Source organism: Molothrus aeneus, chromosome 3, assembly GCF_037042795.1.
Source record: "Molothrus aeneus isolate 106 chromosome 3, BPBGC_Maene_1.0, whole genome shotgun sequence".
In the NCBI taxonomy this organism is placed as follows: Eukaryota; Metazoa; Chordata; class Aves; order Passeriformes; family Icteridae; genus Molothrus; species Molothrus aeneus.
The window spans coordinates 9,593,740-9,605,202 of NC_089648.1; positions in this window are offsets into that span (position 1 = coordinate 9,593,740).

Below are 11,463 nucleotides of genomic sequence, written 5' to 3' on the forward strand. Positions count from 1 at the left end.
AAAATGTCACTGTACCACCTTGAGTGCTCCAAGCCAGCAAACTTTGTCCAGGGCTGAATTTGTCGTGTCCTTGCTGACATGTCCTGATGGGGATGCTCCTGTCTCCTGCTGTAGCCATCACAGGTTATCACCCCATGTACTGTCCACCACACTGCCTGGGGCCAGCCCCTCTGCATCACTGTGCAGGCACCTACACTCAGTGTTGAGTCCTGGAAACCAAAATATTGCCTGAGACACAGCACATTGCAGAGGCTGGGTGCTCCTAGGGACTGAAATGAACATTTTGCTTTGTTTCATTCAATGTACCTGGTCAAGTGTGAAAAATCCTCACTTTGGATGAGTGCCACCAGGTGACAACCTTCAAGGCCAACATGAAAATCACTGGATAAGAAGGGGAGAGAAAAAAAATCAGTATGATATAATATACACCAACATAACTTTCTTTATATGCTTTATCTCAGAAGTGAGAAGGACCGCTGGGTTTTATGTCACAGTATCAAGACTTCCTATACTGAAGCAGTCCCAGCAGCTAAAAATTATTGGTATTTACCTGATTGTCCACTTGACCTCTTCACTGTCCACCTTGGCATTGCTCCAGGACTGTGAAGGCATCCTGTCTGTGAGATCTGACAGTTTTCAGAGAAGCATTGCTGCTCCTCAGCCTGCACCCACTCCCAGGATGCCGTCGTTTCATCTTTAAGCCTGGGGGTTGCTTTAAATTTATCAGGGATGAAAACCTGGCTCCACTGAAGTTGTTGGCAAAGCTCCCATTGACTTCAGAGGAGCCAGGATTTCACCCTAAGATGCTTTGTAGATTATTGGTGAATGGAAAGCATACGTCTGGCTTCTCCAGGGTTATTATTGTTGGTGGTGACCTCTGCTCTGGCAAGCATTGAGCAAGGCTGGGTTGAGACAGATGCTTAAAGCTTTCCCTACCTCTTCCCCTGCTTCCTCACAGGGGCTTTGCTTTATGGCTCATCATCTTGGATCCTGCTTATCAAGGAATACCTTCCCGTAGCCTGCCAGTGGAATTTAATGCCTGTTTGCCCACATTCCCCTTCCCCCAAGGCCAGCAGATCAGCAGATAGGAGACAGAATGGCTGATTAGCTTTCTAGCCCCAACCTCTTAGCTATAAGCTGCAAATGCACACACAAGTGTCTTCTCTCAAAAAAAAAAAAAAAAAAGAAAAAAAAGAGGAAAGTAAAAAGAATAACATTCCCTTGCAGGCAACCTAAGTCTTTCTGTGACTCATGGTTCCTTTATCTCAATAAATTACTACTTGAATAGTAACCACCCTCTTTTTAAAAGAGCTGATTAGCTTAGAGTTCTCAATTTTCCTGCTTCTCCTAGACTGGTGCTTTTCTTCCCACCTACATATTTTGCCACCAGCTGGGGTCAAGATTTCTGAGTTCTGCAGTGCCTGTGTGACAGGCTGGAAATTCAGCAGCCACTTTATTAAAACTTGAAGCCAAACCGGAAATGTATAACAAGTCTGGATTATGGAATATGGAAATGGAGAAAACAGAAACAACAGTCCAGTCCACTTTCCCAACAGCTAGGCTGGGTTTTTTTAATACCAAATTCTCTTTATTTTACACTCTGCCACATTTTCACTTTTCAATATGCTGCACATTTTTGTGCTGATGGTGTGCAACTGCCCTGGAGCATTTGCCAAGCTGTGGCAGTATGGGGCTGTGGGAACCAGCATGCCAGGCTGGGCTTTCCAGAAGTGCCCAAAGACTTTCAATTCTGCTGACTTTCATGAGAGCTTGCCACAAGGCAAATTTGCCTCTTTGGGGAAATACAGTGAAACCAGCAAATGCCTTTCGTCTGAAGAGAGTTTTAGCACTGCAGAAGTGCCTGGGTTGGTGCAGTGGAGCTGAGTGTTTCAAACAGAGTAAAGGCTTCCACTCTGGATTGATTTACCCTCATTCCTGGTGACCCATGTGACAGAGATGGCCCCCTGGCCCAGAGTAGGGAGGCAGCCCCCTGTTTTGGCAGCAGTGAGCCATTAGATTGGCTCACCCACTAACTTGACTCAGCCAAATTTATCACTGAATTCAAATTATTACATAAAATAAAATCAGGCTGCAGCTCACCCTGTGCGTACACAGGCTGCCTGTGGGTGCACAGCAGCACCCAAACAGGTCTGGTGGGTGCTAAATACAGAGCAAGGAGGTGATCCTGACAGCTGAAAAAGATGTAAATTACCCTAAGGTATTGTTTGACTAAGGCTTGAATTTCTTGATTGCTTCTGACAGGTCTTACCTTATGTCCAGCAGTTTTTGAGAGTTAAAAAAAAAACCAAAGAAAATAAATTGAGCAATTGATACCTTCTGCACCTATGGTTTTCAACTCTTCACTTCTGTGGGGAAAATATCACATTATTGGCAGGCAATTGGCTTTTTTCAAGGCTGCTTTTGTGACTCTGGAGATCAAAAACTTAACAACAACAATAGTAATAATAACAGAAGCATAAGGCCAGTTCAGGCTGAAGGACAGCTCTGCAGCAGAAAAGGGAAAGAAGTATTTCACAGTGAATCCTGTGGTGGTGGGTGAGATGAAGGCCTGTCTCCTAAAAGAAGTGTTTACCTGTGCCCATTGCAGGAAGGCCTTCATTCCCAGAGGTGAAGAAAACAGAGCTCATTTCTGAATGACTTCAGGTTCTAAGTGTCACCTTGCCTCACCTGGGTGATTTCACACCCCTGTAGCACAGCCTGTGCAGAGGGACTTGAGCTCCTGTTGGTGAGGTGCTGCAGGGCACAGGTAAGGATCTGCCTGGTCTAGTTCCACCTCCTGGAAAGGAAATCAAGGGGCTTCATTTCATTGGTTTTGCTCAGTCAGTTCCTCTGCTTGGTAGGCAACCCTTGTGTTTCCCAATATCTTTGTGCAGTGCTTTGTCAAGTCAAAATTATGCCACATCAGTGAAACATTTGGTTTTGAAACCTGCATATTTTAATACTCCAGTAATTAAATACTGAAGTGCTGAATTTACACTAAAGTTTCTCAGCCCAATTTTGAACCAGTGCTTCAGCAGTACTAATGATAAACACTCTCTTTATAAAGCCAAAGTTTCCAGATAAGCACTGCACACCACAAGCTGATGTAGGAGGAAAAATGCCACAATCCTGTTTCAACAAAGGTGGCAGAACCATGGAGAGTGAGGGCAGGTTCTTTCCCTGCCATTTGCCTCTTTCTCTGAGGGCCATTGGTACCCCAAATCAGAGCCTGATGAGAAATGCTGTTTCCCTGCAGAGACATCTGTGATTGGTGTTTTAAAACACCCATTTTTTCTGAAATGCAAGGAAAAAGCTTTTATGGGAAGCAAATCTTTGTTCTGTAGGGATTGTGACAACGTGCCCAGTAAAGGTGCTTGGCTGTAAGGAAACACCAAGAACAGGCTCAGAGTTACTACAGCAGGTGAAGAAATAATTTAAACTAGAAATAATTTAAATACATAAACATGTATTTAATGCTTTTTATTAAGTGGCTGAGATGCCAAATGAATTCCTGCTGGACTAAGGATGGGCAGTTGGGCCAGGTTCTCCTCCCAGCTGGGTTGAAGTGCAGGCTGTTTCTGTGCCCTCCCTTAGTGCAGTGCTGCTCCCAGCAGTGCCCATGTCTGTGATACCTCAGTACCTAAAATGATAACCCCAGTACTAAACAGTGAGGGGCTCCCTGGGGAATGTCCCAGCTTGGAGAGGACAGGAATAACTGGGGAATGTGGAGGATGACTTTATGTCAAATAAGGCAACAGAGAAAGAAAACAGAGTCTGGGACCTCTCATGTGGAGTATTTAATTCTAAGAAAACCATTCTCTGCTACCCGACTTCCAGTGTGCTGTCTGGCAAACAAATGTGCACATTGCTGGTGCTCTCAGGCTCAGTTTGGATAGCAACAGCTTCACCTGCTGTCCACAGTGCAATGCTGGGAGTCTGAGTGGGTCTGGATGAGACGGTCAAAGCACAGAGAGAAGCTGCAGAATGCTCCAGGGAGCCAAACCTGATTGCTACATGACAGTAAATAGCAGGCAGGGAGCACAGACACTCACCAGGCGCTGGGGAAATCACACAAACATCTCTCCTGGTCCTGCCAGAGCAGATGTTCTTGGCAAAGTGCTGTGGTTGCGTGGAGACACCGCTCTGGGTTGGCTGGAGGCTCCTAGGGGAGAATGGTTTGAATGTGCAGCACTTTGGTACCTGCACTGAGGCAATCACTGCAGATCAAAGCAGGTGTTTATTCAAGGCAGCTGCCCTGTCTGTAGGAGATTTTCACTCCTCTAGTGCCCTGAAGACAGCAGCAAGTGTGAAACACAACAGCATGGAAGAAGCCATACCTGGAGCTCCACCTTGCTGACACAGACAGTCACTTGCTGCTAATGGGCAACCAAGATTTTTCTTCTCTATGCACGAGTAACATCCTTGTGTGGTTGGAATTGGCTTCAGGAGGTGATGCAATGCTACACAAATCCTCATGGGAGGGTTGGTACAGAAAAGGGGCACACATCACTGTAAACAGCACAGCCCCCTCTGATCAGGCCTTTCTAAAGTTGCTCATTTTGTGCAGTTATATCACACAACAGTTTATGCATTTTCTGATACATAATGTCATTCTTTCAAAATGTGATATGTGTGGGTTTATTGTTGCTGCTGAAGCTGCTGGTGTTTTTTTTTCTGGACAGCCTAGCAGTCTGTCCAGCTGGCTGAGCAGCTGGGCCAGTTTTAGTACCAGAGTCACCTTTTCACAAGATTAAAAACTCTGAGGCAGTTTCTATCCCTAGATCCACAAAGCAGGTTGTTGATAAGATTGTTGGCTCAAGAAAATAGGAAATTTGTCGCTGGGCCCACTATAAAAGGAAATTCTTTTCCATGATTTACAAATAAATGAACTTCAGTGCAGGCAGGATCAGACCCTGTGTAGGAAAAACCTTTTTACTGTATATGGAGATAAATACAGTATGTGACATATAAGTAGAGAGATCTTTTTTAAACAAGAAACTACTTGAAACAGAATGAGAAAGGGAAAGCAAATTAACCCTTTTTTCACTTCTGGTTCTTAAACTCAAGTAGCTTTTTAGTAGATCCCCGGGGGAGTTCTTCTGTAAAATGCTCCAATTTACAAGTGGGTTTAACTACAACATGTTGCTTTTCAACCACAGACAGACAGGAAAAGATCCAATTGACACCTGCATCAGAGAACAAACGGGACACAAAAGATGAAACTCATTTCAAAGGGTCTATTTGTTTGTCTCTTGTCATGGATTAAACCAGGAGGGGCTACTATTTCAGGATGGATTCTGCTGCCATTCCAGTCAAAGGGGAAAAAAAAGCCTATTTCAGTGAATAATGCAGAACCAGCCCCTTGGCAAAGAAAAGAGTTGGTCCTTGCTGAAGTTTTACTGACAATTCTGCAGTAAGGGGGATATAGTACTTCTGAAATGCTCAATTTTGAAGCCAGATGTTTGAAATTTGAATATTCACACTTGCAGAACTTTAAACGGACCGATGAAAGTTTACTGAAAAACAATTGGGAATACAAGAATTTTTTTTAAGAATGCAAAGTACCACAGTGCTTTTTAAAAATAGGTTTTCAATTATTTGATTCAAGTCTAACTCAATTGAGAAAATTCTTCCTGTCTAAAGCAATTTCTTCCTGTCTAAAGCAATTTGTGTATGTGTGTAAGAACAGAGAAAAATTGCTGAAATTATGCTTTTTAGAAATTCAAACCAAAGGGAAAAAAAACCCAACTACCTCATTGCCAGTAGTTTCATTAAAGGACATAAAGAGATGCCAAAGCAAAAACTCCTAATCCTGAATATGCTTAACAGTTTGTGTGCAGGGGTTGTGTTTACAGAGCTCCTATAAACACACACCCCCATTTTTGCACTTTCTGTTTTGGTCCCTGGGTGCCAGTGAGGTCCTGAGCTGCTTGGCTGCAACCCAGCTCTGCCTGCCCAAAGCAAGAGAGAAAAAAAAGAAAAATCCCTGCCACGAACATTTTGTCAGCTCTTTGTTTCAAAGAGAGCAGAACTTTGTCTCCTCCTTGCTGTCCTTTGATTTCTGTGGATGTGGTGGTGGCCTGGGTTTCCAAATCCCTGTCCCAGGCAAGCAGCAAGCCAGGGTTCATCCTCACATCCCTACCTGCCTCTAATCCCCTGGAGCTGTGCCCAGTTTGGTCCACACTTAAGATTTTAAATGTTTGTGTGTTTAATCACTGAGAGGGCTGTGGGAGTTAGAGCCTGGACTGTAATCTGCTCTTCTGCTCTCACCATGAACCTCACAACTGCTTTTTTTGTTTTTTTTTTTTTTCCTTAAAACCCTCAAACTTTGAGTTACTTAAGTGTACTGAATAAGTGGGATTTTTTTTAAACTGGCATTGCTAAGGATGACATGCATGGAGGAAATAATGAAGTCAAAGGGGCTCCAAAGCAGAAGGCAAACACTGGTGGCTGCAGATTTTATCTCCCAGCTCCTGAGCACTCCAGCTTCAACCAAGAGGCCTGAAAGCTGCATTTGGGAGTGTCACTGCTGGTGGCATTTGCTGCTGCAGAGCACCCACGGTCCGGAGGCTGCAGAATCTGGGCTGTGTAAACCCCAAAGGTGTCCCAGAGCAGCAGCTCCAGCACGCAGAAGGTGATGGTGCACAGGTGCTAACTCTGAATTTCCTGCCTTTTGTAGCCAGTATTGTGCCCCTTCCAACCACATTAAAATGCCCTTAAGAAATAATTTAATGCTAGGTTAAATGCTAGGTTTTGGCATGCATTTACTCACATGCTTGAAATCTGATTTCTGCCTTTTAAACTCCCAATTGCTCCTCGAGGCTAAAGGACACAGGGGTTTTACATCAGCTTAACTCTTCCAGTCTGAAACTGGTATGACTGGGGTGTAGCTGCCCCCTCCCTGCAGGTAGGGATGATGCAAACAAAGTGCTTTCCAATCTGCAGGAATTATCAATACCAGTATAAAGCACCTTTTGATGTTAACCTCCCTTTCTTTAGGGATTTCAACTAAAAAAATCCCATACCCTCCAACTGAAATAGATAGAGAATGTATGTCTAAACCAGATGCAGGATGTAAAAGGACTGGAAGGCATGGCCATTCCTGCTTAAAAATGTGATTAGAGACATAAGGTGTGAAGAGATCAGTTGGATGTGTGTGAAATTCAAGCTGCTGATTGTAGAGTCATAAACAAAAATAGCAATGGTTAAAGGAAGGTGCCGAGCCTGCAACCTGCCCCAAGAATCCCAAGCAAACTCACCTATGTTTATGTGACTGCCTGAAAAACTGATTATAAGTGGACACCATCTTGGGGGAGAAAATGAATCTGTAAATGTTTAAATTGCTCTGGTTTGTCTCCTTCTTGTGGTTATCAAACCTATTTGCAAATGAGTTAAGCTTTAATTCTGCCTCTAGTAAACACATGGCAGTCCTCTCAGAAGCAGTAGGACTACAAACAGTTCTGGTCTGAGTAGAGCAGTGGTTATATCTGTAATGGCGTCTCCTTCTTGTAGGAACCAGCATCAAATCAAATAGTTGATACAGTCCTTAAAGAAATAGAGGACTTGCAAGGAGAACATAAAAAGATATTTGGTACCTCTCCAGTCCACTGGCATTCTTTGATTGTTTCAGCAAAACCCTTCAGACAAGGGTTACCTGGGCTTGCAGAGAGCCTCCTGCTAGAGCTGATGACATGAACTGAACAATCAGGGCTGAAAATTCTGCCACTGACTGAAAATTATTTAAACAGTCCATTTTAAAAAAAGTAGACTAATCACACACATGTTTATATATAAAAAAAAAATTCGCACACACATAAATGTATAAATAAACCTAAGAAGTGATTGCTAAATTTAGCAGGCAACCCAAATGTGATAAAACTAAAAAAAGCTGAAGAAAAGGAGGAACTTTCCCATGTGAGGAAGGACCTAGGCAAAAAGGAAGGAAGGGAGCAAACATACAAGAGGATTGAAAAGTAAAACAGCAACTGGTTTGCACAAAGGAAAAGTACCTCTTCCATCCTGTTGGACAAAGGGAATGGAGCATCATTAATTGACATGAATTCTGGAAGCAAAAAGGACCAAGCTTTTAAATAAATAATGCCTAACACTGTAGAAATGAGTAGTGGGATTCAGACAGAAAAGTGTTGAAACCAGAAGAGCAAAAAATTTCTCAGCAAATCTAAGCATTCCAAAATCTGTCCCTTGTATAGCATAATATGAGCAAAATCAGTGGTGCTCCATCTGGTTTTTAATGTGGAATGCTGCATTTGTTTCACAGGGATCCCTGTGCAGTTCCTGAACCCACTGACTTTACTTTTGCTTTCTTCAGCTGCCTGTTGCTGCCCCACAGATTCATAAACTACAGGCTGGAAATCTCCTTTCTAGAGGATTTCAACCCTTGGAGCTCAGGACACAGTCATCTCAAGACCAATTAAAAAAAAAAAAAACCAACTAACTACTGATGGGAATGGAAAGATTTTGCATTGGACTTAATTATCTAGGGCAAGGAGAAAACATCCCTTTCATCCAGGAATTGTGTAATTGTCTATTATGGGCTACAGTCTCTGCTTTAAAATGAGTGACAAAACTCATATTGAAATAAACAGAAGAAGGGTTTGACCCATGAGGGTTTAGACATTTTGAAGCATCTCATTTGCTGATTGCTGACAAAAAAGAACATGGGAAAAACAATTCAGTCCTTAGACAATGTACTTGCAATGACTGATAAGGCTGTCTCTCCCCCAAGAAACCCAAACCAAGCAAGAAACCTGAGCTGATGTCTCCACAGTGCACATGTGTATTTATGAGAGTAAGTTTGCTTGTTGCCCAAGTGGAAGTCCATGGAAGGCCATGCAGAGAAAATGAATTTTTTATGTAATTTGGGGGTTTCCTTGAGCTCAGGAATGTGTTTATTTAAATATTATTTAATAAAAGAACGGTATAGGAAATAATCAGCACTTGAATGACTGGTCAAGTCTATCATTACAAATAAAGAAACCACGGTAAAAGACCAATGTGTTAGGCTGACAAACTGGATTTTAAATTAAGTTTTAGCTGGAATGAGTTTCTAAAGCTATTTTTAGCCTCAACCATGTGAGAAGCACATGGCTCCATAAATACATTCCCCTCAAGAATAAGTTAATGGAGGTGGGGTGTGTGGAAGGAAACAACCTAAACAATTCATTTAAAGTTAATAATTGAGTCAAGAACTTTATAGCTTTGTTTTGGAAGCATTTGTCATTAAAGTGTGATTCACTTTTGCAATTACATCCATTCACAGGGACAGTGGGCTGAAGGGAGGGTTCCAATGGGGCTCTCTCAGCCTCCCTGGAGCTCAGCAAGAGGGGAATTGCTCAGCATTTTGGTGCAGCTGTGGTAGGGTCTGGCTCTGAAACACCCCACAAAGGAACCTGCCTTTTCCTCTGCTCTTACAGAGAGGGCTCTGGGAGAATCAGCCTGCATGAAACCCTCCAGGCATCGTTTGGGAAAACTGCACATAGTAACAGGAAAGAAAAGAGCAGTCGCAAAATAATGCCCAGACATTTTCACCAAATATACAAGGAGGGACCCACTGGATGCCCTAAACACATCTGGTCTTCCAGCAGAAGAGAGCACTTCCAAGAGAAAGGATTTGTGCAACAGACTCTGTTTTCCCAGCTACATCAGGAGACCTCACATAAAGGTCACAGCTCCTCTACAAACCTCCTCTCCTCTGGGCAGAGATAAAGATGACAAAGCACTTGTGCAATTAAAGAGTATCATTATGTCCTCAGTCTTCAAGCATTTCAGTCAGGAGATGCTCCGTAGCTTTAGAAAACAAAATAAAGAGGCAAAAAGTAGAGAGAGATAATTGGGACTCTTGGGCTTTTTTATTCTGGTTCATCCCCTGACCCAAGAGGTCACAGGCCACTTGCTTTGGTGCTGCAGCTCACTGGGTCTCTGGATGAGTAAATCCAGTCCTGGTATGAGAGCAGACATGGAGGACTTGGCTGCTTCTTCATTTTGCTTATTTTGTTAAGTCACTACAGACATCAAAATTGCTGTTGTTGTGGTGAATTTGGCTCCCAGTCTGGAGGTGACCCTCTGAGGGATCTCCAAGACCATCTGTGGCCAACAGGGTCATGGAGCAAGAGCAGCTGGACCTCTGTGCTGATGAAGGATCTGGAGGAGTTAGCTGTCTGTTCCAGCTTTGCAGATTTATTATTTGTTTTTGTCATGTTGGATGGGAGGTGTAAAGGTTTCTCCCTCAGTTTTCCCGACTGCTTTGTCACGTGGGATTTTCTCTGGTACGTGATCCACATAAAGGTTTAAGTAAATACAGAAATCCAGAAAAGAGACTCCATTAGCTGAAATGGCAATGAACTGTAGTTTTTGGCATGCTGAAACTTGGGTTTCACCTCCCTGTCCTATATGTTCATGTGTGTATCTCTGACTATGGACTTCATTTTCTTAAACTGTACAGAGAAATTTATCTTTGGTTACCTCTACTGTGGATTACTGGCTTTGCCTCTTTTCAACCTACAGATCAAAGACATTATGTAAAAACAGTGCAATTATGACTAAAATAAACACTTTAAACTCCGTTACTGTGATTTCATCCAGATTTTTTTCCCCCTTAGGTTTGTATTAACACTCATGTGACTCAATCAGCATTGGTAGCAATCCCCTGCTGATCCATCATTTGTACCAGGAAGACTTAACTGGTGCAACTTGTATTTTATTTCCTTTTTCCAGCCTGTCAAAAGTACATGCCCTTATGAAATGTACATGTGATACTCAGAAATCAAAAGAACAGCTAATTAATTACATCCCACCTCCTCATATGGAAAATGGATCTAAACTAGCATCTAAAACACAATGTGTTTGCTTTAAATAGCCAAATGCTGAGGGACCAGAGAGATCTGTGGGGAATTTTTGGCACCATATGAAGATTCTTTCAGCCCTCGAATCCCCCACCCTTGAATTCTGTGGTGGGTTAGTAGGGAAAGGATATAAAAATGTGGAATTTTTTTAAAAGGCTTTTCTCTTTGTTTTCTATTCTCTTTGGCTGCACTCTTATATTTTAATACCGTATAATAGTAAGGAACAAGGAGGGTCGTTCAAAAATATTTTTTAATCTTTATTAGAAACAGAACAGCCTTTTGATGCTGCTGGACCACATTTACCTACAAAGCCCTCAAATGGATGAAAAAACTGCAACCATAGCTTCTACTTAGGGGTTTTGAGGGGCGCCCACACAGTCTGAATGACTGCTGGCAGTGGGGAATACCAGGCTCTCACTAAGTTTGTACGTGCTGCTGACCACTTCAGTTTGAGGCATTTCCCTGGGGTCCAAAATTAGATACCAGCATTGCTCTTTTGCTTCAGAAACAAAAAAGATGCTTTGCTCAGGCCTGACTTTTTTCCACTTAACCCCCCTGTCATTAAGGCATGTTTGACTTTAATTTGCATGATGGGACAGTG